Source organism: Pogoniulus pusillus, chromosome 32 (genome assembly GCF_015220805.1).
Source record: "Pogoniulus pusillus isolate bPogPus1 chromosome 32, bPogPus1.pri, whole genome shotgun sequence".
Lineage (NCBI taxonomy): Eukaryota > Metazoa > Chordata > Aves > Piciformes > Lybiidae > Pogoniulus > Pogoniulus pusillus.
The window spans coordinates 4,027,063-4,048,629 of NC_087295.1; the positions used below are offsets into that span (position 1 = coordinate 4,027,063).

Genomic DNA, 21,567 nt, shown 5'->3' on the forward strand with positions numbered 1-21,567 from the left:
GCACTTTGGCCACAACAACCCCAAGCAGCACTATAGGCTGGGGACTGAGTGGCTGGAGAGCAGCCAGGAGGAAAGGGACCTGGGGGTACTGATAGATAGTAAGCTGAAGATGAGCCAGCAGTGTGCCCAGGTGGCCATGAGAGCCAATGGCATCCTGGCCTGCATCAGGAACAGTGTGGCCAGTAGGACAAGGGAGGTTCTTCTGCCCTTGTACTCAGCACTGCTCAGACCACACCTTGAGTACTGTGTCCAGTTCTGGGCCCCTCAATTCAAGAAGGATGTTGAGGTGCTGGAACATGTCCAGAGAAGGGCAACAAAGCTGGTGAGGGGCCTGGAGCACAAATCCTATGAGGAGAGGCTGAGGGAGCTGGGCCTGTTTAGCCTGGAGAAGAGGAGGCTCAGGGGTGATCTTATTACTGTCTACAACTACCTGAAGGGGCACTGTAGCCAGGTGGGGGGTGGCCTCTTCTCCCAGGTAACCAGCAACAGAACAAGGGGACACAGTCTCAAGTTGTGCCAGGGTAGGTATAGGCTGGATGTTAGGAAGAAGTTCTTCACAGAGAGAGTGATTTCCCATTGGAATGGGCTGCCCAGGGAGGTGGTGGAGGCACCGTCCCTGGGGGTCTTCAAGAAAAGGCTGGCTGAGGCACTTAGTGCCATGGTCTAGTTGATTGGATAGGGCTGGGTGATAGGTTGGCCTGGATGATCTTGGAGGTCTCTTCCAACCTGGTTGATTCTATGATTCTATGATTCTAAGACAGACACTTGAACCAGGGACCTGAAAAGCCCTCTCGAGTCTCCCTCTGAAAACATTCTGCAGTCAGCCTCAGTGTGCAGCCAGAAGGAAATGAGCATGTCCTGCTGCTCTGTGCTACCACAGCTTGGTGGTCTGCCTGCCAGAGGTGGGACTAGATCTTCACACCTATCTCACTTGCCATGTCCTTTGGAAACCACCTGGGCTTGCTCACTGAAGTAGGTAGAAGAGTCTCACATCTGTGTGCATAGCCACAGGCTGCTCTCTCCATCACCTTGGAGAAGTAGCACAGCTACAAAGCATGCTCTCAAAAATGGTTACACACTTCAGCCCATGTGCACTCTTGTGGGTGCTTTTACCACAGCTTTTGTGGTGCTACACAAAATAGCAGCAGCTGTCCCATGGGCACAAGAGCCTCACTTGCATGAGGAACACCATCCTTTGGCCAGTGCACACGGGCTGAGCCTGAGAGAAAAACAGTCACAGCTTTGGCTAAGAAACTCATCCTCATTTCATAGAATCAGTCAGGGTTAGAAGGGACCACAAGGATCATCCAGTTCCACCCTCCCTGCCACGGGCAGGTACCCCTTACACTAGATCAGGCTGGCCACAGCTTCATCCAGCTTCAACTTAAACACTTCCAGGCTTCCACCACCTTTCTGGGCAACCCTTTCCAGGGTCTCACCAGCCTCATGCTGAAGAACTTCTTCCTAACATCCAGTCTGAATCTACCCATTTCTAGCTTTGTTCCATTCTTCCAGTCCTGTCACTACCTGACAGCCCAAAAAGTCCCTCCCCAGCTTTCTCGTAGCCCCCTTCAGATACTGAAAAGCCACAAGGTCACCTCAGAATCTTCTCTCCAGATTGAACAGCCCCAACTCTCTCAGTCTCTCCTCATAGCAGAGCAGCTCCAGCCCTCTGATCATCCTTGTGGTCCTTCTCTGGGCACCTTCCAGCACATCCATAGCTCTCCAGAACTGGATTCAGTACTCCAGGTGGGGTCTCACCAGTGTAGAGCAGAGGGGGAGGATCACTTCCCTCACCCTTGCTGCCCACACTGCTCTTACTGCAGCCCAGGCTCTGGTTGCTCTCTGGGCTGCCAGAGCACACTGACAGCTCACACTAAGCTTCTCAACCACCAGCATCCCCAAGTCCCCCCTCTTTAGGGCTGCTCTCAAGCCACTCCTTGCCTAAACTATATTGGTGCTTGGGATTGCCCAGACCCAGAACAGGACCTTGCACTTGGTCTTGTTAAACTTCTTGTTGAATTTCTGCATTAACCTGGGGGCAGGAACAATGTGGGTAATACTTTCACAGCACAAAAACAATCTTGGGACTAACCACCTTTACCTATGAAGATCTCTTTCATTCAATATTTTAAGTGGCTTGCTCCCCAGGCACAAGTAACTGAAGTTTCACTACCACTCTTTGCAGACCTGCCACAGCCCTGTGGTCCTGTTCTCCTCACATCTTGTAAAAGAACAATAAAGGCTTAAATTGTCTTCAAAACGTCAAGACAAGGATTAAAGAGCTTTTAAATACCTTAGAAAATTAAAGACTCTTTTCACTGTGCAGAGGATTTTGATGTTCTCATCCTTACACAAAAGGGTTTCTAGCAGCTATTCTTGCAAAGAGGAAGCTGGAGAGACTTCACTTTGACAATCAGCTTCACATAGCTGCTGAAGATTAATGCCAACAGATATATCAATTTAAAACAGTGATAAAGGACACAGGACTTTATTTGGAGTCAAAACAGGGCAAGAAGAGGAACTCTCTCTTCTTCCATCCCACGACATAGAATCATAGAATCAGTCAGGGTTGGAAGGGACCATTGGGATCACCTAGTTCCAACCCCCCTGACAGGGGCAGTCTGCCTAGATCAGGCTGCCCAGAGCCCCATCCAGCCTGGCCTTTAAACACTTCCAGGGACAGGGACTCAACCACCTCCCTGGGCAACCCATTCCAGGCTCTCACCATTTTCATGCTCAACAACTTCCTCCTCACCTCCAGCCTGAACCTACCCATCTCCAGCTTCACTCCATTCCCCCCAGTCCTGTCACTCCCTGACAGCCTGAAAAGTCCCTCCCCAGATTTTTTGTAGATACCGAAAGGCCACAAAAAGGTCACCTCTGAGCCTCTTCTTCTCCAGACTGCACAGCCCCAACTCTTTCAGTGCGTCCTCATAGCAGAGCTGCTGCAGCCCTCTGATCAACCCAGTGGCCCTTCTCTGGACACGCTCTGCACACTCCCAGCTCTGCAGTTGTATCATTGTCATCATTTCAGTTGCTATAAATCCATTACAGGAGTCTCTAAATTGTTGTAGCTCTTTGGAACTGAAATAACCAAGACTATGAAAAAAAAAAACACCCAACCCAAACCAAGAGAAGTAGCAAAGCAATTGTTTAGCATGGGACTCATGTAAAACATTGCCAACTAATTAACAGCAAGAAGGATGGAAAGAAACAATTGCCTAGACACTCAATTTGCATCTATAATAACCCACTACATATGCTGCAACCCCGCAGATACCATGAAGACACTTCACAGAGCAAACAGTTGACTCACTTTGCTTTCTTGCCCTTTTGGCTAACAAATGTATTTGTAAAGGAGAAGTTTTGCATTGCCTAATAATGCTTCCCAACAGTTTTTAGTTAGTGCTTCATGAATATATTACACCACAAGACAGTAGCTGCAGACAAAGCTTTCAGTTGATCCTTTGAAAACACAGCATGCATCATTCCTGTGCTGTGCACAGAGGTCAGGGAACACCGCCCTGGTGTGGCCAGGAGGTTGAGGGAGGTGATTCTCCCCCTCTACTGCACTCTCCTGAGACACCACCTGGCTACACTGACTGGCTCAGCTTGTGCCTGTTATTCCCATGTCTGTATCACTCATAGCTTCTGCTGAGAGATATATAAACAAGAATCATAGAATCAAGCAGGTTGGAAGAGACCACCGAGCTCAGGCAGTCCAACCTAGCACCCAGCCCTAGCCAGCCAACTAGACCATGGCACTAAGAGCCTCATCCAGGCTTTGCTTGAACACCTCCAGGGATGGTGACTCCACCACCTCCCCGGGCAGCCCATTTCAATGGCAAATCACTTCCTCCTAACATCCAGCCTAGATCTCCCCTGACACAACTTGAGACTCTGTACCCTCATTCTGTTGCTGCTTGCCTGGCAGAAGAGACCAACCTGGCTACAGCCTCCCTTCAGGCAGTTAGTCACAACTCCTTAGCTCTGCTCAGCACATCTGCACGCCTATGCATCTTGTGGCAGTGCCTGGTACACATCATCAAGCTGAACACCTAAGATGTGTTAGAACTCTGACTAAGAGAGGATGAGTCCTCACAATAGGCTGAGTGTTACCAGGTGACAAAGGGAGGTCCTCCTCCAAAGCCCTTGCACACCTTCATCTTGTTCAGGTTTATTTATGCTGCCAAATCATACCCATGCAGTACAGGGGTAGGGTTAGTACAATTAGTGCTGGCAATAGATGGAGTTATTACCATCACTTCCTGGAACTCGTTTCCATCATGTTCCACCTCTTCATCCATGCTCATTGCCACCTGCTGGTTGCCTTTTGGGGTCTTTGGGAGGAAGGCTGATGTCTTCCTCAGTCTGACCTCTCTACCTTTCATCCACCTGGCATCATTCGTGGCTGGAGTCTTTGATGTTCTCAACATCATGGTGCCATGGTCTAGCCTTGGTGATAACTTTGAATACAGTAATCCTTCTCCATGAGAGTGTTTCAATACCCTCTCAGACTCAGCCAACTCCTTTGTGTTGATCTGACTGATGATGCCTTATACCAGTGCTCACACAGTTAATGACTTAACTAGGTTCCTACACTCTATGTTCTCTATCCCTTTTCCCATATCAACTCTGCTTCAAAGCTGTTTGCTGCTAGGCATTAACATTCACAAGCACAGACCACCCAGACTTCCCAACCCTCCTCTTAATATTTATTTTGTTATACTCCAGATTTTTACTGTTTCAGAGGAAAAAAAAAAGAAGTCAACATCTTAATTTCCTAGACAATTACAACAGACCTGACAAGCTCTTACCAAATGTTCTTGTAACCAAGTGAGCCATTTTTGACTTTTGTTTCCTTGTTTGGTTTTCAAACACTATAAAAAGCAGCAGCAGAACTGTGTGATGGTTATTGTGGTAGTGCTGTTGCCACTCATTTTGTTTTCACACATGAGCCATACCTGTGGCTCTTGTGGAGAGATTTACAATTAACCCTCATTGAGGAGTTTCCATTGTGCTTGCTCACAGTGGGCTCAGGCAGTAAAAAAAACCAAATAATGGCAGCAGTAAATGGCTGGAATCAAAGGCAGAACATAAAGCAGCAGAGAAGAAAAAAGGCATTTAAAACAGGGAGATAAGTGCAGGTTACATGCACACAAGAGGGGATCCTCAGGGTTTACCCTGAAGGTTTAGGTGGGATTCGTGGGAGCATAAAGCAAAGCACTTAATGGTGGTTCCAAAATCTTCAGTCACAGAACCAGAATCACAGCACCTTAGAGGTTCCCTCTAACCTCAACCTGGGACACTGGGTTCCTCAGAGATCGAGTCCAACCTCTCTGCCAAGGCAGGATCCCTCAGGGTAGTCCAGAGAGGTATGCATCCAGGTGGGGTTTGAAAGTCTCCAGAGAAAGAGACTCTGCAACCTCTCAGGGCAGCCTGCTCCAGGGCTCTGCCACCCTCACTATAAAGAACTTTCTCCTCCACTGGGGACTTTCAAGGCCTGTCTGGATGCGTTCCTCTGTGACCTGAGCTAGTTTGTATGGCCCTGCTCTGGCAGGGGGGTTAGACTTGATCTCTTTTGGTCCCTTCCAACCCCTGACATCCTGTGATCCTCATGTTGAGGTGAAACCTTCTCTGTTCCTGTCTGTAACCATTGCTCCTTGCCTTATTGCTGCTGATCACCCAAAAGAGATTTGTAGTCCTTTTACATCACGAGAGGAACTACAACTGAAAGTGATCTGTCAAGGAATTTGATGCAGATACAAGATCAGTAATTCTAGAGCATCCTTCCAGCTGTTGCCATAAGCAGTCCTCAAAAAGACAGCTAAGAGGATATTTCCATCTCTGTATGAAAGAGACCAGAGGGAAGATTTAACAAAATTCAGGAGGGGACTGGATGAGGCACTTGGTGCCATGGTCTGGTTGACTGGATAGGGCTGGATGCTAGGTTGGCCTGGATGATCTTGGAGGTCTCTTCCAACCTGGTTGATTCTATGATAAGCCTCTATTTCCTCTCTTCTATTCATTTTGATCAAGTGGACACAACTTCAGGGGATCTGGATCTTAGGGAGAGAGACTGCCAGACCAACAAGGCCTTTTTTAATGACCCTTATTAAGGAAAGGCTGAGGGGATATATGTCAGTCTCCAGTCCTGAAGACAAATAGGAAGATTTACACTCATCCCAAAGAGTTTTTCCAGTGCCACAGATTACACAATACATTTGTCAAGGCTAATTTCATTCTGCAGTGCTGTTTTGCCTGCCTGTGTTTGTTAGAGCAATGGTAGTAACATGACAATTAGTGTCTGAAAGAGCTGTAGTGCACATTTGTTTTCTGAATAGCAGAAGCTAAGTCACTTATTAGGCATTGCTGTAATGGAAGTTTTGTATTGGTTTTACTCACAGTTCTTCTTTCTTTCTCTCTCTTTCCCCCCCCATCCCAAAAACTCACAAACTCTAGGGAGCTGTGTGTCTGTTTTAAGCACCTCTGAGCACAAACCTTTGCAAACCTTGGTGTAAGCTTTACAGACAGACTACATCTACATTTAGATCTGTACTCCTAATTAATTACTTGTAAGGCAGTCCCTCTTATGTCTTGCCTACATGAGGAGTCACAAGTCCAGCTTGTGAATCAGTGTCCAAATAAACCCTTTCATATTTCCTATTAAGCTTCAGCTTTCCAAAACCAATTTTGTCAATGTCTGGATTCCAACATGAGTCCAAGAGAGTAATGCTGCCTCCCCCAAACACAGACAATGAACAGTCTACCATCTGTAAGTGTCTCTCTACCAAGCTTCCTTCAATTATCAACCAATATGAGCTGTCAGTGTGCTCTTGCAGCCCAGAAAGCCAGCCAGAGCCTGGGCTGCATCACAAGAAGTGTGGGCAGCAGGGCGAGTGAAGTGATTCTCTCCCTCTACTCCACACTGCTGAGACCTCTCCTGAAGTACTGCATCCAGTTCTGCAGCCCCTGTTACAAGAGGGCTATGGATGTGCTAAAGGTGTCCAGAGAAGGGCCTGAGGATGAGCAAAGGGCTGGAGCACCTCTCCTAAAAGGACAGAGTGAGGGAGGTGAGACTGTTAAATCTGGATCGGAGAAGGCTCCCAGGTGACCTTCTTGTTACCTTTCAGAACCTACAAGAAAGCTGGGGAGGGACTTTTTAGGCTGTCAGGTAGTGATAGGATTGAGGGGAACGGAACAAAGCTAGAAATGGGTAGATTCAGACTGGATGTTAGGAAGAGGTTTTTCACCATGATGGGGGTGAGAGCCTGGAACGGGTTGCCCAGGGAGGTAGTTGGAGTCCCATCCCTGCAAGTGTTTCAGGTCAGGCTGCATGAGGTTCTACACAGCATGATCTAGTGTGAGGTGTCCCTGCCCATGGCCAGGGGGATTGGAACTAGCTGATCCTTGTGGTCCCTTCCAACCCTGTCTGATTCTATGATTCTAAACACCAAGACTCAAGCCTTTCTCTTCAAGCACTGCATTTGCAGCCCTGCCCCAGTTCTGCTGTATGGATCAGTGTAAATTCTCTAGCTGTAAATCTCAGCCAGGGAGGATTTTCAACAAGGCATCTCTACTGCTAACAGTGCAGGACCAGCTGGTCCTCCAGGGTCTAGCAGGTTGCAGAATTTCTCTGCAGAGGTCAGCTCAACTGCTCATGTTTGCAAAGAGGTAATTTGGTTTCTGTGCTGATTATTCTTTCCACTCAGCATCCAGTAGAAAGTATGGCAGAGGTTTCTGAGAAAAGGGCAGTATCAGCTTTTGCTGTAACTCTTGGAATTGCCTTTCCTTCTTCCTGAAGGTTGCAGTGGACTCTAGCTGTAAGGACTGGCTTAGTTCCCAGAGCTGTAGTTTGCCTTTGTTTTATGACTTGACAACCAGAAGAGAGCTGCAAGACTAAAGACTGACAAGAATCATCCACACATCACTGAGCAACAGACCTCTGTAAGGGAAAGGAACCTGGGAAAGGTTGAGGATGCTAGGGCTTATCCCTCTCAGAGCAATAATTTACCTGTAAAGTCAAGCAAATGAAGCAATATAGAGGGATAGTTACAAGCTGGAGCATAGGAGATTCCACATGAACAAAAGGGAAAACTTTTTCACTGTAAGAGAGCCCTAGAGCAGGCTGCCCAGAGAGGCTGCAGAGACTCCTTCTCTAGAGGCATTCAAAACCTGCCTGGACATGTTCCTGTGTGACCTGCTCTAGGTGATCCTGTGCTGGAAGTGGGGTTGAACTGAATGAGCTTTCCAAGTCCCTTCTATAATAACATCCTGTGATACTAAAATCTGGCTGCACCCTGACAACAGAGGTTATATACAGGTTCACAGGATGTCAGGGGTTGGAAGGGACCCAAAGAGATTGAGTTCAACCCCTCTGTCAGAGCAGGACCACACAATCTAGCTCAGGTCACACAGGAACACATCCAGACAGGTCTTGAAAGTCTCCCAGTTTGGTGTCATCAGCAAACCTGCTAAGCAGACTCTGTGCCCTCATCAATGTCATTGACGACGAGGTTGAACAGCACTGGACCCAGCACTGATCCCTGGGGGACTCCACTAGTTACAGCTACACCAGTTTCTACTTGGACTTTACACTTTCACAAAGCTTGAGAACCTCCCTGCAGCAAAAAAACCCTCATAACAGCTTGGCTGAATCATTACATTTTCAAGATAAAACTACTTAAAGCTGTGGCAGTATTTTTGTTCATACATCTTTCATCACTGCAGGTCGAAAGGGTGAGAAATGAAAAGGTGGAAGTGCACAAGTGCTGGGAGTGGGAGTAGGAGGCTCTTCAGGGCAGGGAAGCTCCCGCTGTTGGCTTTCACTCAGGCTACCTGTGCCACTGTGCTGCTGCTGCTGCTGCCAAATGGGTTCTTTCAATAGCCAACCCAGAGCTCATGTGTGTAAAAGTACAGTACTAATTATTCTCAGCCTCTGTGTTCCTCAAATGAAATAGTCACAAATGAAAGAAAGATCCTGGAGACAAAAGACTCGAGGAGAGGCTGAGGGAGCTGGGGGTGTGCAGCCTGCAGCAGAGGAGGCTCAGGGCAGAGCTCATTGCTGTCTACAGCTACCTGAAGGGAGGCTGTAGCCAGGTGGGGTTGGTCTCTTCTGCCAGGCAACCAGCAAAAGAACAAGGGGACACAGCCTCAAGTTGTGCTCTGGGCAGAGTGTTAGGAGGAAGTTGCTGGCAGAGAGAGTGATTGGCATTGGAATGGGCTGCCCAGGGAAGTGGTGGAGTCACTGTCCCTGGAGATGTTGAAGCAAAGCAAAGCCTGTCTGAGGCTCTTAGTGCCATGGTCTGGTTGACTGGATAGGGCTGGGTGCTAGGTTGGACTGGCTGAGCTTGGAGGTCTCCTCCAACCTGCTTGATTCTATGATTCATTTGAAATTCTCATGACCACCAAGACCTGATGCTGAATATGCCTCGGCCACACACAACACAGATAGCTTGGGCACAGAGTGGCATTTCTTTCAGCAGTGATGCTGTTGATTACTTCCCCTTTTAACCTGAAAGGCACTTGAAAGACTTTTTAAGAAGATAAAAGAAAAAAAACCCACACAAATAATCTAAAACCAACTCAATTAATCCTGAACCAGATACAGAGATCTCTAACATTTAAGCAGCCTGAACGGGTTCAAAAGGGAACAAAAAATAGGGGGGGAAAAGAAGGCAAAATTAATTTTAGCCCTTGTGTTTTTCCAGTGGAGCAGTCAGCTTCTAACTGTGGGAAACCAAAACTGTAGAGGGTAGTTTTTAAGGAGCTATCCAGGGATTTAGCAGTGCCATTTTGTCAAGGCTAAACTTCTCAGAGCCTCCTGCTTCGTGAGAGCATCAGCTAATGTATGCCATAATTTTATGCAGACAGGCTCTGAGTCCCCTGCTGGTGAATTATTTATTAGCAAGGCTTGCTGTTTGCCAAGGCAGGTCATGGGGAGAATGTTCCTTGGGAAAAGAGAGATAATTGTCAGGTTTTCAGTCTAAAAAAGAATTTCACTTTATACATTCAATATTTTTACTCACTAAAGTTGAAAAATATTTAATACCTGGTCTTAATATCACAAAATCAGTCAGGGTTAGGAGGGACCACAAGGATCAACTAGTTTCAACTCCCCTGCCATGGGCAGGGACACCTCACACTAGATCAAGCTGGCCACAGCCTCATCCAGCCTGGCCTTAAACACTTCCAGGGATGAGGCTTTCACCACCTCCCTGGGAAACCCTTTCCAGGCTCTCACCACCCTCATGCTGAAGAACTTCTCCCTAACATCCAGTCTGAATCTACCCATTTCTAGCTTTGTTCCATTCCCCCCAGTCCTGTCACTACGTGAGAGCCTAAAACCTCCCTCCTCAGCTTTCCTGTAGCCCCCTTCAGATACTGAAAGGCCACAAGAAGGGCACCTCGGAGCCTCCTCCTCTCCAGACTGAACAGCCCCAACTCCCTCAGTCTCACCTCACACCTCAAGGAACACCTGAAAAAAAGCTGAAGGATGGTTTTAAACTGAGGACTACTCTGTTCTGGTGAAGAATTCTCAAATTACGTGCATTTGCAAACCTGAGCAGAAGGGAAAGTGGCCTTGAAATATCATCCAGCCCAACACTCCTGCCAGAGCAGGATCACCTAGAGCAGATCACACAGGAATGAATATCTCCAGATAAGATGACCTCACAACTCCCTCCCCTGGACCCTGGTGTCCCATCACCCTCAAAGTGGAAAAAAAAAAACCAGTTTTACTGATGTTTCACTGAAGAATTGATGCCTTTGGTGACAAAATGTGGCATCCCCAAGCCAAAATTTCCAGGTTTTGTTACTGATAGCATTAAAAAGAATTTTGTGAAGCACACAGGGCAGTTGGGGGAGCTTGATGGCCTCACAATCTAAAGGAAAACAAATGCCAGTAAGAAGTGCTGCTGTGCACAGCCAAGCACCTCTGAAGGAGCACACCTTACCCAGAAATTCCCTCAACAAGCTCATCGAGTTGTCCTGGCTGGAAAAGACATCCTAGATCACCCAGTCCTACCACAGGCTTCACACCACCATGGCCTTTTAACCATATCCTGCTCCCAGGTCACAACACTTGCCCCCAAAAAAGCCCAAGAGGGGCAGCTAAATCTGCTCTCTCTTTAGATACCTTTTGCTCTACCACACAATGCATCCTGATATTATTAAGGCAAGGATGCCAAAGTGTGAACCCTGCCTAGGCAGAAATTCATGCACGTATCGATCAACGCCTGTGGTAACTTCCAGCTTATGAATGTAATTCATCACTGGTTCTCTGGTGGTTTGATCTGCTTTTGGATGGAGGCAGTGGAAAAACTCCTGCCAGCTTCACTGGCAGCTAAATCAGGTCATAGATGGAAAGATACAGAGTTTCTAACAAATTTCACAAGCAGGGGGAAACAAGCGGGCAAAGATGAGATTATTTGTGGCTGGCAGTTAAAATAATCATAGAATCAGCCAGGTTGGAAGAGACCTCCAAGCTCAGCCAGTCCAACCTAGCACCCAGCCCTAGCCAATCAACCAGACCATGGCACTAAGTGCCTCACTCAGGCTTTGCTTGAACACCGCCAGGGATGGTGACTCCACCACCTCCCTGGGCAGCCCATTCCAATGCCAATCACTCTCTCTGGGAAGAACTTCCTCCTAACATACAGCCTACACCTCCCCTGCCACAACTTCAGACTGTGTCCCCTTCTTCTGTTGCTGGTTGCCTGGCAGAAGAGACCAACCCCACCTGCCTACAGCCTCCCTTCAGATAGCTGTAGCCAGCAATGAGCTCTGCCCTGAGCCTCCTCTTCTGCAGGCTGCACCCCCCCAGCTCCCTCAGCCTCTCCTCACAGGGCTGTGCTCCAGGCCCCTCCCCAGCTTTGGCGCCCTCCTGTGGACACCTTCCAGCACCTCAACATCGCTCTGCAATGGAGGAGCTCACAACTGGACACAGCACTCAAGGTGTGGCCTGAGCAGTGCTGAGCACAGGGGCAGAAGAACCTCCCTTGTCCCGCTGGCCACACTGCTCCTGAGCCAGCCCAGGATGCCATTGGCTCTGCTGCCCACCTGGGCACTGCTGCCTCATCTTCAGCTCCTCTCTACCAGCACTCCCAGGCACCTTTCTGCCTGGCTGCTCTCAGCCACTCTGGCCCCAGCCTGTAGTGCTGCTTGGGGTTGTTGTGGCCAAAGTGCAGAACCCTGCACTTGGCGTTGTTCCCTCTCATCCCATTGGCCTCTGCCCACCCATCCAGCCTGTCCAGGTCCCTCTGCAGGGCTCTCCTACCCTCAATAGATCCACACACAATCAGAAATGGCCGTAAAAGTTACCTCTTTAACCAAACCATGTTCAGTCAAAACTAAACTTCAAGCATGAGCTGCATGTATCTGACTTAGCACATCAGGGACAGCTATTAGATACCCAAACTTTTCCTTATGCCCAGCCTACAGACAGGCTAGAACTGGATCTGCAGCCAACAGCGGAATTGAAGAGTGCAGTTTTGGTTTGCTTCTATTTGTTGGTACGACCAAAACACAGTTACAGAGAGGGTGAAAGCAGAAATCATCAACAGCTTTCAGGTGGACTCGGACATCACACACACATAGAGCTGTAATGCAGGTTTAGAAGCAAACACTGTCTCCAGGAGGAAAAAAATGGGGGGGGGGGGGGGGGGGGGGGGGGGAAGTGAACACCAGCATCCTACATGTAGTCTATGGCCAATTGCAGGGACAAACTGATCAGTTTCCTGAGGCAGGAGACTGCTTGAAGTCAACAAAATAACTAATGGGAAATATCACATGGTGGTTCCTGCTAGGTGAAACAGCAGACCTTGACCGGGATGAGGATCTCTGACCCTCTAGTGGGGCAGGATGAACCACCCTGGCTCCATCTAGATCCCCCCTCCACTTCCTCTGTTGAGAAGCTGCACCTGCCTCTGCTGTATCCTGTAACAAGTGGCCAATAAGTGCCATTTTCAACTGGAAAGAAGTCTGAATACAGGCAAATATTAACTCTTAGCAGCAGCCTTTGAAAATACACTCGTATAATACATAGAGCTTAACAACTGGAGAAAAAATGTAGCTGTTTAAAAAGGCTCTAACAGAATGACCAATTTAGTTATTAATCTATTCTTGGAAATAGAGAAGTACCATCACAGCTTATGCTTTCCAGATAACTGCTCTAATCAGACCCTGTAAGTCAGAGAGAGCTCCCTTTTTCCCCTGTGATCTTTATATTCTTCGTTAAGCTGCCAATCAGCATGAGTTAATCAACCCTTAATCTGTTCATTCCAGGAGAAAATATATTTCATATAAAAGATTTTCTGCTCTCTCTAGAGTCCCTGTTTAATCCTTATTAGGCCTTGAAAGGAGAGGGAGCTGCACAGAAAGCTCTCTCCTGCTCACGTAAATCCTTCCCCGACCTGACAGTCCCTTGCTGTGCCACATACAGCTGAGTTCAACGAGGTCCTCAGCATATGCTTCACTCCCAGCATATGAACTGTCTCATTAGAACCAGTGCTTCAGTGTAAGCTCAGAGACTGAGAGAATTCCCATTTGGCTTTTTCCTCATCATCCATAACCCTTAGCATCCTGATTTCATAGGATCATAGAATCAACCAGGTTGGAAGAGACCTCCAAGCTCAGCCAGCCCAACCTAGCACCCAGCCCCATCAAGTCAACCAGACCATGGCACTAAGTGCCTCACTCAGACTTTGCTTGAACACCTCCAGGGACGGTGCCTTGACCACCTCCCTGGGCAGCCCATTCCAATGCCAATCACTCTCTCTGGGAAGAACTTCCTCCCAACATCCAGCCTATACTTCCTCCAGCACAACTTGAGACTGTGTCCCCTTGTTCTGTTGTTGGTTGCCTGGGAGAAGAGACCAACACCACATGGCTACATTTAGGCAAGGAAGTCCCTGACCACAGCCAAGAAGGAGAATACTCAGGGAGGACAGAAACAAATAGGGTAGGTGTAGAGAGCTTTTCTCCCTTATTTGATTTCCAAGTGCTTGGCAATCAGAAATTTAGGGGCTTCGCAAGACAGGCTGCCTCTCAAAAGCACCTGCTAAGGATGTGGTGTGCTAGTTTGAAGCCAGCTAAAGTATTTTGGTGAGAAGAACTAGATTACAGGCTGTGAAAGTGAAACAATGGTGATGTCTACTGCACTCATAGGCTTGCTGAGATGTATAAGAACAAGAGTATAAACATAGATAGAGGAGTTGCTCTCTGTCTAGGCTCTAGGCTGCATCTCTCTAACCTCAACTTCCATCTCTGATTAATCCACTTGCTTCCTAGCCCCCCTGGCCGACCCTCCATTCTTTCCTGGGCACAATGCAACGTCTGGGGTAAGGTAGAGGGGTGGGAAGAAGGTGTAAGGGTGGTTGGGAGCCCCTCTTGGGGACTCAGGTTTCTGGGAGGGCTGCTGTGTTTCTGTATTACCTTTTACCTTGTATATTTCTGTCTATAACTGTATACACTGCAAATATCTGCTTTATATTCTGCTAGCTGTCAATATAAGCCTCTTTCAATTTCCAGAGCTGGCTGAGTCTAGTCTGAGTGATTTCCCAAGTGTGTGAGGAGGAGCAGGTGACACCCAAACCATCATATCCTTTATTTTACATACAGCTCTGCAAGTTCCCTCCTCTGCAGACCACAGTAGCTTACACCAAACATTACATTCCCTAATTCAGCATGCCTCTTCCAGTATTAACCATGGGGTTTGATCTTGGGGGTTGAGTTCGCTCCCTTGTGGGAGCAAACCATTTAAAAGCCGCAGCCATTTGGATCTGGAAACATCTGTGTGTCACAGGATGTTAGGGGTTGGAAAGGATCCTGCCAGAGCAGGACCATACAATCTAGCACAGATCACACAGAAACACATCCAGATGGGCTTTGAAAGGCTTTAGAGAAGGAGACTCCACAACCTCACTGGGCAGCCTGTTCCAGTGCTCTGGGACCCTCACAGTAAAGAAGTTCTCCCTTGTGTTGAGCTGGAACCTCCCGTGCTGCAGCTTCCATCCATTGCTCCTTGTCCTATCCCAGGGAGCAGTGAGCAGAGCCTGTCCCCCCTCTCCTGACCCCCAGCCCTCAGGTATTTATAGACCTTTATTAGATCCCCTCTCAATCTTCTCCTCTCCAGACTAAACAGCCCCAGGTCCCTCAGCCTCTCCTTATCAGGCAGTGTTCCAGTCCCCTAATCATCCTCATAGCCCTCTTGAGCAGATCCCTGTCCCTCCTAAATTAGGGAGCCCAAAACTGAAGGCAGTGCTCAAGATGAGGTCTCACAAGGGCAGAGTAGAGGTGGAGGAGAACCTCCCTCAATCTGCTGACCACACACTTCTTAATGCACCCCAAGACCTTGGTGTCATCTCTGATGTCTGAAACTGAGCCTTGGACAATGATGAAAATTATTACAGCCGCAGGTATTGCTTCAACTTCTACTTCCTCAAAACACCACCACCACCGACCTTGCAACTGGCAAGACTTTCAAACAGAGAAAGCTTTGTGTAGCCTACCAACAGCGTGCTCAGCAGAGCTGCAAAACCCAGGGCATCTTTTTTTAAGCTTCTGGGGAGTTGCAGTGCAGAATAAGCAGGCAGACCACTTGCAGAAGGGCACTGTGAATACCAGCGCCTGCGTCAGAGCCCTCCCTCCCCTCAATACCATTTGCCTTCAGCTGATGGCATCAGCACTCTCTCACCTTAGAAATCAATCTGAGGAATTTAAGAAGCAAAGAGTGGATGAAGAGATAAATTGTTTCCAGCTATGTTTTCTGTTTTGACAATGGAGCCAGATTTTCTTCTCCAGCAAAAAGCTGAGGCGCAGCAAAGGAGCAGGTGGATTGTGTGTGCTGCGCTCAGATGCAGCCGACCACACATATGCTGGCTGGAGCACTGCCTGATGAGGAGAGGCTGAGGGACATGAGTCTGAGGAAGAGAAGACTGAGAGGGCACTTAATAAATGTTGATAAATATCTGAGGGCTGGGGGTCAGGAGAGGGGGGACAGGCTCTGCTCACTTGCTGCCTGGGATAGGACAAGGAGCAATGGATGGAAGCTGCAGCACAGGAGATTCCAGCTCAACACAAGGGGGAACTTCTTGACTGTAAGGTTCCCAGAGCACTGGCACAGGCTCCCCAGAGAGGTTGTGGAGTCTCCTTCTCTGGAGCCTTTCAAGTCCTGTCTGGATGTGTTCCTGTGTGACTTGAGCTAGATTGTATGGTCCTGCTCTGGCAGCAGGGTTGGACTGGATGATCTCTTTGGGTCCCTTCCAACTCCTTAACATCCTGTGATTCTGAGAATATTCCATAACTCTCAGCCTGCTCAGGCTGCTTCCATTAACCCAGTGTTCCACTTTATTATCTGCCTAAAAATAGCACTGTGATACAATTGTCAGATTTTTTCAGAAGAATAACACAGAGCAATTCCCCTAATTGAGCCAGCTATTTTTCTTGCACTTACCTTTCAGAGGTGCTGGCTGCCTCTGAGATCAGCCTGCACATGAATTTTTATGGATCATTTTTTACATAGAAACAAATTCAGCATTAGAAGTATGGCTCTTTAGGGGAGTTGGCATTTCAGTTATAGAATCAACTAGGTTGGAAGAGACCTCCAAGCTCAGCCAGTCCAACCTAGCACCCAGCCCTAGCCAGTCAACCAGACCATGGCACTAAGTGCCCCAGCCAGGCTTTGCTTCAATACGTCCAGCGATGGCAACTCCACCACCTCCCTGGGCAGCCCATTCCAATGCCAATCACTCTCTCTGCCAACAACTTCCTCCTAACATACAACCTAGACCTCCCCTGCCACAACTTGAGACTGTGTCCCCTTGTTCTGTTGCTGCTTGCCTGGCAGAAGAGACCAACCCCACCTGCCTACAATCTCCCTTCAGGTAGTTGTAGGCAGCAATGAGCTCTGCCCTGAGTCTCCTCTGCTGCAGGCTGCACACCCCCAGCTCCCTCAGCCTCTCCTCACAGGGCTGTGCTCCAGGACCCTCCCCAGCTTTGTCACCCTCCTGTGGACACCTTTCCAGTACTTCAGCATCTCTCTTGAGTTGAGGAGCCCAGAACTGGACTCAATACATCTTTGAATGTGCAACCACATCTTTCCACAGCCCTTCCTCTGCTGGGAAATCAGGCTTCCATCTACCGCAGAGGTGCTGAAATGCTCCAAAATGTAAAGAGCTCTCAACAATTTGCCCCACAATAGCACAAATAAAGATGTAGAGGGCCTGAAAGGTTTTAAAAGGTAAAGAATTCTCAGGGCTTGCCCCACAATGAAGCTCTCCAGCACCTATCTGATCTATGCACCACAGAAGTACTCAGAAATTACCTGTCAAGCAAATTACAAAGGGAGGCTCTTTCTCAAGATCTTCTGAAGATACATGTGAAAAATAAAAGCAATTTTCAGCCAGAGCCAGATTGTAAGAAGCTTGTGGGCAACAAACAAGCATGTGCACGGGTGGGTGGTGCACAGGGAAAGAGGAGGTAGGGAGCAAGTATTGAAACCCTGCCACTTGTCCTTCACCTTGGACAGCCTATGTAAGGATCTTTTGTAATTCTACTTTCAGCACATGTGTGGAGGAAGAAAGAGGAAGAAGAAAGGAAAGAAAGAGACTTTTATCTGCGTGTCGCTCTTCAGTGTTATGGTATTTAAGAGCTTTCATGTGAAGGAACAAGTGCCATCTGTACCCTACTTTTTAGAACTTGAAGCAAAACCTCTACAGAAAGATCTCCTTTCTCTTCTTTCTTTCTTCCCCTCCCCAGAACAAAAGCACTCACATTTTCAATCAGACCATTTTAGCAACTGATTTAGCAAACATACCTGGTGAGCAAGAGGATAACACAGCTCCGGAGACATCCTTGCCTGGCTGGTTCCACCACGGAGGAGGTCTGACATGCTGCCAACAAGAGGGAGAAAAGAAAAACTGAGGCAACTTCTTTCTTTCAAGGCCAGCAGCAGCTGTGCATCATTACTTATATTGTCAAGACTTTGATTTGTATTCCCTGTGTCCTCATTTACACAATCCCACTCCTACCCTGTGCAGCTTCCACTTTTTGCTTGGGACTAAGCTGAGGGATCTAAGATGAGACCAAGCCCCTCTCCAAGATCTCTGAAGACTCACAGCAGTCAGATGGGTCCCTTCCAAACCCTAACATCCTGTGAGCCTGTGATCTCAGAGGTCTCTTCCAACCTGGTTAATTCTATGATTCTATGTTCCTGCTCACTGGAGAAGGCTTGGATCAGGAGCAGTGTGGCCAGTAGGACAAGGGAGATTATTCTGCCCCTGTGCTCAGCACTGCTCAGGACACACCTTGAGTGCTGTGTCCAGTTCTGGGTCCCTCAATTCAAGAGAGATGTTGAGGTGCTGGAAGGTGTCCAGAGAAGGGCAACAAAGCTGGTGAGGGGCCTGGAACACAAACCCTATGAGGAGAGGCTGAGGGAGCTGGGGGTGTGCAGCCTGCAGCAGAGGAGGCTCAGGGCAGACCTCATTGCTGTCTACAACTACCTGAAAGAAGGTTTTAGCCAGGTGGGGGTTGGCCTCTACTCCCAGGCAACCACCAACAGAAAAAGGGGAGACAGTCTCAAGTTGTGCCAGGGTAGGTCTAGGCTGGATGTTAGGAGGAAGTTCTTGCCAGAGAGAGTGATTGGCATTGGAATGGGCTGCCCAGGGAGGTGGTGGAGTCGCCATTCCTGGAGGTGCTGAAGCAAAGCCTGGATGAGGCACTTAGTGCCATGGTCTAGTCGACATGGTGGTGAATGGTGCTGGTGGTGAATGGTGCCACATCCAGCTGGCGGCCAGTCACTAGTGGTGTCCCTCAGGGATCAGTGCTGGGCCCCATCCTCTTTAACATCTTCATAGATGATCTGGATGAGGGCATCGAGTCAGTCATCAGCAAGTTTGCAGATGACACTAAGCTGGGGGCAGATGTGACTGAGCTGGAGGGCAGAAGGGCTCTGCAGCGGGACCTTGACCGCCTGCACAGATGGGCAGAGGCCAATGGGATGGGGTTCAATAGCTCAAAGTGCAGGGTGCTGCACTTTGGCCACAACAACCCCATGCAGAGATACAGGCTGGGGTCGGAGTGGCTGGAGAGCAGCCAGACAGAGAGGGATCTGGGGGTACTGATTGATACCCGCCTGAACATGAGCCAGCAGTGTGCCCAGGTGGCCAAGAGAGCCAGTGGCATCCTGGCTTGTATCAGGAGTGGTGTGGTCAGCAGGAGCAGGGAGGTCATTCTGCCCCTGTACTCTGCACTGGTCAGACCACACCTCGAGTACTGCGTTCAGTTCTGGGCCCCCCAGTTTAGGAAGGACACTGAGATGCTTGAGCGTGTCCAGAGAAGGGCGACGAGGCTGGTGAGAGGCCTTGAGCACAAGCCCTACGAGGAGAGGCTTAGGGAGCTGGGGTTGTTTAGCCTGGAGAAGAGGAGGCTCAGGGGTGACCTTATTGCTGTCTACAACTACCTGAGGGGTGGTTGTGGCCAGGAGGAGGTTGCTCTCTTCTCTCAGGTGGCCAGCTCCAGAACAAGAGGACACAGCCTCAGGCTGCGCCAGGGGAAATTTCGGCTCGAGGTGAGGAGAAAGTTCTTCACTGAGAGAGTCATTAGGCACTGGAATGGGCTGCCTGGGGAGGTGGTGGAGTCGTCGTCCCTGGGGCAGTTCAAGGCAAGGTTGGATGTGGCACTTGGTGCCATGGTCTAGCCTTGGGCACTGTGGTAAAGGGTTGGACTTGATGATCTGTGAGGTCTCTTCCAACCTTGGTGATACTGTGATACTGTGATACTGTGACAGGCTAGGGCTGGGTGCTAGGTTGGACTGGATGATCTTGGAGGTCTCTTCCAACCTGGCTGATTCTATGACCTTTAAAGATCCCTTCCAACCCAAAGCATTCTGTTACCCTGTGAAACAGAAGCCAATAAGCTCTCACAACATTTCTCTTTTTGCTGGACAAGCTAATTAGGAAGAAATATGAGCTGTCCAAAAAAACCCCAACAACAATAACAAAAAAAAAGCCAGCTCAAATTATGTATGCAGGTAAATGGACTCCTTACCCTCCCCGAGTCCATGGATTTTAAGTCCTTTAGCTTTGACTGAAGTTAGAGCTGTATTATCAGCTATGTCACACTCAGAGGTGATTTTCTCTTTTAGCTAACTGTCCTCACTCAGAGCTCCTACCATCTTCCTTCATCAGACTGAATTTGCCTGATTGGCCTAAATAGAAAGCTGGCAGCATACTTGGTCTTTTTAAAAAGAGAAAATACCTCCATTTTCACATTCTCCCCACCCAGCCCTTACTTGTTTGGCAGGATAGTTGGGGATGATTACTTACAGATGGTTTTTCAATAAGGGGATAATAATGGAAGAGTGTCTCCAGGCTGGAGAGACATTCAGTTTTGATGTACTGGCTGTTACAGCTGAACTCTGGGCCCAAACCACACAAGTCTACAACTACCTGAAGGGAGGCTGGGGGAGCTGGAGAAGAAGAGGCTCAGGGGTGATCCCATTGCTCTCTACAGCTACCTGAAGGGAGGCTGTAGCCAGGTGGGGGTGGTCTCTTCCACCAGGCAACCAGCAACAGAACAAGGGGACAGAGTCTCAAGCTGTGCCAGGGGAGGTCTAGGCTGGATGTTAGGAGGAAGTCGTTGGCAGAGAGTGATTGGCATTGGAATGGGCTGCCCAGGGAGGTGGTGGAGTCACCGTGCCTGGAGGTGTTCAAGAAAAGAGTGGATGAGGCACTTAGTGCCATGGTCTAGTTGTTTGGACAGGGCTGAATGGATATGCTGGACTGGATGATCTTGAAGATCTCTTCCAACCTGGTTGATTCTATTCTAAGTCACATCTGCCTGTGCAGGGAAGTGTGTATCAGATTCCCAGGGACTGGATGATCCTGTGAATGCCTGCAGTGTGGCCTGTGTAACTGGCTGCTTCTTGAAGTAAGCCTTTTAGCAGCGTGATCTACTCTTAAACGTAACAACTCTTTTATTAGTTAGCATTTGCTTGGGAGGAAATAAATGCTTTTTTTTTAGCAAGGAACTGCTACCTTGGACAGCCTCAGGGATTTCTCAGAGAGATTTTTTTCCCCTGAGGGCTTATGCTAGCTTTATTTCTCACATGCCAACAGATAGAGCTTGAGTTAAACCTGTCAGGCTTACTCTCCACTATCTTACACCAACTCTATGCTAACACAGCAGAGTAATTTCACACCCAGTACAGGAATAAGGAATTAGATCCTCTCCATTAAGCTCAGATGAATCTTCTGGTATTTTTTGCTGTTACACAGGCTTGTAACTGTGGAGATGCCACTTAGATGAAAAGCTTTTCTTTCCCAAACTACTTTAATCATACTCAGAAGTGTACACCACAGTTGTCATCTAGAGCAGATTCTCTTATGTTTTTATACAGCTAAATAGTTCCCTCTGTAGTTATAAGAACCTATTATTCTTCTGGCTCCCTGAATCACTCAATACATTTTTGTTTTTCCAGCTTGAAGGTCTTGCTTAAAAGGTGGCAACACTGCTAAAAACCTGTGGAAAGTGTTCAGACATAATATTTAATTCCACCACAAGGGA

The 21,567-nt window shown here is 48.3% G+C and overlaps 1 protein-coding gene across 1 annotated transcript in view; it reads right to left on the reverse strand.

Annotated features, from left to right (window-relative positions):
• STAC (SH3 and cysteine rich domain) overlaps positions 1-17,900 on the reverse strand; it is a 143,996-nt gene extending 126,096 nt beyond the window's left edge. Inside the window, exon 1 of the mRNA XM_064169621.1 lies at positions 17,819-17,900. The gene's annotated coding sequence lies outside the window, so the exon portion shown is untranslated. The remainder of the gene's footprint in view (positions 1-17,818) is intronic.
• Positions 17,901-21,567: the final 3,667 nt, after the last annotated feature.